At 42.4% G+C, this 3,676-nt stretch overlaps 1 long non-coding RNA gene across 12 annotated transcripts in view; it reads right to left on the reverse strand.

Annotated features, from left to right (window-relative positions):
• The window catches only part of LOC119362325, a 19,506-nt gene extending 15,830 nt beyond the window's left edge, over positions 1 to 3,676 (reverse strand). For 8 of the 12 annotated variants that reach the window (XR_005173321.1, XR_005173322.1, XR_005173320.1 and 5 more), the window contains exons 1-3: positions 3,596 to 3,676; positions 1,140 to 1,467; positions 750 to 922 (exon numbers count right to left, since the gene is read on the reverse strand). This is a non-coding gene — a long non-coding RNA (uncharacterized LOC119362325). The other 4 variants (XR_005173315.1, XR_005173313.1, XR_005173314.1 and 1 more) reach the window with 4 other exon arrangements.

Genomic DNA, 3,676 nt, shown 5'->3' on the forward strand with positions numbered 1-3,676 from the left:
GATGTACTAACATATACAGCTACATATAAAACCATCATTCAGGCACATGCTAACACGAAAGAAGGTAAATAAACAGCAAAAACCAATCCGTTATGTTAGGGCCAACCACCATGCTAGAAAGAGTATAGATCGAGATAGTTCTTTCAGTTTCATGAAACAACGAAGGGAGCAATCAATATCATCAACCTTCAAATACATGTAACAGTCTAGCGGAGGAACTCATCAAATTCTGGGGTATGGTTGTCGTTCACATGAATGAATATATTAAAAGAAAGTACATGTATGCTAGCATTTCATAGAGAAAACAACATCTCTACATTGAGGTAAATAAGGAAGGTACTCTCAACAGCAAAGAGAACATGATGAAGTCAAGAACAAAAAAAATGTTGCCACTGTCATGCATCTGAAGGTCGACCCTGCCTGCCAGATAACTACTCGCTCCGTCTAAAAAACATCTTACATTATGGGACGGACGGAGAACACGACTGTTGAAATATGTCAAAGTGCCAAGTAAAATCATGTCTTTCTTTTAATACAGCAAGGACAAGAAGATACACATGCCATGTACTTGCAAGCTCTAGTATGATGCCAGTAAGATGGAAACTCTAACAGAAACCTTACTTATCATTGATCCTAACTTACAAGAATAACATCCAAGTAGTGGGATTGAGCTTGATCTTGGCTATATCAGATGCATACACATGGAAGGAAAAAAATCAGTGGATAAAGAAGGCTGAGAAATTCAGTACCCAGTTGTGGTCTTGCAGCCCACTCAGTCTCAAATGCCGCCACGCAGGCGTCCATTGCCCCGTATACGCTTTGCTCTACCAAGAGCCCCATCTTTTGGCATACGTACGTCCAACACTTTGAAATGATGTGATGCCACTATTCCCTTCTCCATCCCTTGCCGAATTAGCAATTCCTGTGTGTTTAGATCATGTTGAATGTTAACACCAAAATATGAGAGCAGAAACTTAAAAACAAGGGCATGTGTATCATGAAAGAAACCCACAAGCTAAAGGTGTGGAGTAAAATGACAGAATTACATTCAGTTAGTTGAATGAAGGAGGTGCTCAAACCAGCAGCAGGTTTGTGTCACACAAATCAATCAATTAAGGAGGGGCAGTAGAAACCAGTACCTCTCTACAATGTTTTAAGCGAGGGCTTTCATCCAGCCTGTCGAGAGTGACAAGAGCCTTCTCATAGTGGGAGAGTTGTTATGCAACGAAGGCTGGCTCTCGAAGATCTGCACAACTCTTTCTGGGTTACTTCTATAGATCTCCCGGTGGCTTCAGTTCGTCGGTCTCTTCCAGCTGTAGCAAAGCACACCAAATGACTGAGGAAGAGACCTCCGGTGTGATCCATCCAGCTTGGCGTCCGAATTCAGGACGCCTGGTTGCCGCTGTCAACCTTATAGGGCTCAGAGCACCAGGCGCACACTTACATATGCCTATGGAACTGAGAGACCTACAAACATCGAGTGTGATTGTCATATTTCATCTGTATGGGACCCAAGTCCATTCTGTACAGTAATGAAGCTAGGAGAGTTGCAAAATGTATTAACATTATTCATTCTCCTGCTGCAATTTGCTACCAAGAAATGCAGGATGGGGAGAACACCTAATTCGATTAACAATGGAAGGGTATAGAATCTCGCCCATAAAGCATTCAGTAAAAGCAAACAAGGCTGTGTTTAGATGCACAGTATTTAGAAAACAATAGTATTCAGAAACAACAGTACTAGAACCTGTAGGCACGAAATACCACAATATACATATTCTATGGTATTTTGCAGCATTGGCAAACTGAGAGGAGTTTAGCAGTTGTGGTATTTACTAGGGTACTTTGTTTATGTTTGTACTTATGTGACGTAACTAGCTACTAAAAAAGTAATTCAAATAAACTTGTACAAGGGTGTACATAATTTGTAGCTTGTATGCTGGACGTACACATCACAATCCATTGAGGTTACTTGGCCTCCGGCCACCACGCGCCAGACCATTGCTGGTCGTGCTGCAGCTACAAGCTGCTTTACAAGAAACAGAACACGTCAAGGGAAAACAAAAGGATGGCTCGCCGCTGCTCTACAAGTTCTCACTCACCGATTCAAATTCACGCGCTCAGTAAACTGATGGCGACATGTCAGACACCATGCGCATTGTGTATGTCGACCCGGTCAACGCGCAGGCGTACAGAGAAACCCTAGCTATGCAGACCCAATTCAATAGGATGAAATATGTATAAGAAATCAAACCACAAAGGTTCCTTTCGTTCAACACCATTGCTTGGTTTCTACATGATTGTGGAGACGGATTGTTGGCTAGAGAAGAGGCGATGAGATGAAGAAAACGGCTGGCCATGGAGGATACAAGACAATGTTTTTTCTCCACGCTCGGTTAAAAATAAAGAGGTTCAGGATTGTTGTTTTAATACTCCAAAATTACAACAGTATTTGAAATACCAGACATTCTTAAACTACAGTATTGCTTCGATCAGGTCGGCGGGCAGGCAGACAGAAAAACCCTAGCTATGCAGACCAAAATTCAATCGGATGAAATCTGTATAACAGATCAAACCACAAGACTCGGTTAAAAATAAAGAGTTCAGGGTTGTTGTTTGAATACTCCAAAATTACCACAGTTTCTGAAATACCACATCTTAACCTGTAGTATTCTTTCCATCCAATCACTTGAAAGTATTCAATACCCTTAGGTTCTTTTAGAAACCACGGTATCCCCAGAATATAAAAAATATACTGTACTTTGCAACCAAACAATTCCATTTATGAATGCAAGAAGCAAATAGCAATTTTGGGATGTTCCACAATTACTCCTAACCGTAGCCACTATAAGCTCCATCTTGTTTAAATCGGAAAGAGGGAGAGAGAAAAAAAATCTGAATCTGCCAAGAGCAACACGGAGCCGAATAGAGAGCGCAGATGGGCGAGAGAGAGGGAGAGAACCTTCCAAGCTGCTCCACAAGAAATAGAACACGACAAGGGAAAACAAAGAGATTGCTCGCCGCTGCTCTACAAGTTCTCACTCTTCGCAGAAACATCACCGATTCGAATGTACACAGCTCAGTGAACTGACGCGACATGTTCGACACCATGGGTTGTGTATGTCGGCCAGGTCGGCCGGCAGGCAGACAGACAAACCCTGGCTATGCAGACCCAAATTCAATTGGATGAAAACTGTATAACAAATCAAACCACAGGGCCCGGTTAAAAATAAAGAGTTCAGGGCTAGTTGTTGTTTTGATACTCCAAAATTACCACAGTGTCTGAAATACCACAGCTTCTTCAACTGCAGTATTCCTTCCATCCAAACACTTGAAAGTATTTAATACCTAGGTTGTTTTAGAAACCACGGAAAATGCTAAAAAAATACTGTACTTTGCAACCAAACAATTACATTTATGAATCCACGCAGCAAATAGCAATCTTGGGCTGTTCTACAATAACCCCTACCTAATCGCAGCCATGATAAGCTGCAGCTTGTTTAAATCGGAAAGAGAGAGAAAAAAGATCTGAATCGGCCAAGAGCAACACGGAATCGAACAGAGAGTGGAGATGGGCGAGAGAGAAGGAGAGGACCTTCCATGGCGTCGGAGATAGCAGGGTCAGAGCAGCCATGCAGAACCTGAACCTCTCCCGGCGCGCGACTGTGGAGAAGGA

This window comes from Triticum dicoccoides, chromosome 2B, assembly GCF_002162155.2.
Source record: "Triticum dicoccoides isolate Atlit2015 ecotype Zavitan chromosome 2B, WEW_v2.0, whole genome shotgun sequence".
NCBI classification, from domain to species: Eukaryota; Viridiplantae; Streptophyta; class Magnoliopsida; order Poales; family Poaceae; genus Triticum; species Triticum dicoccoides.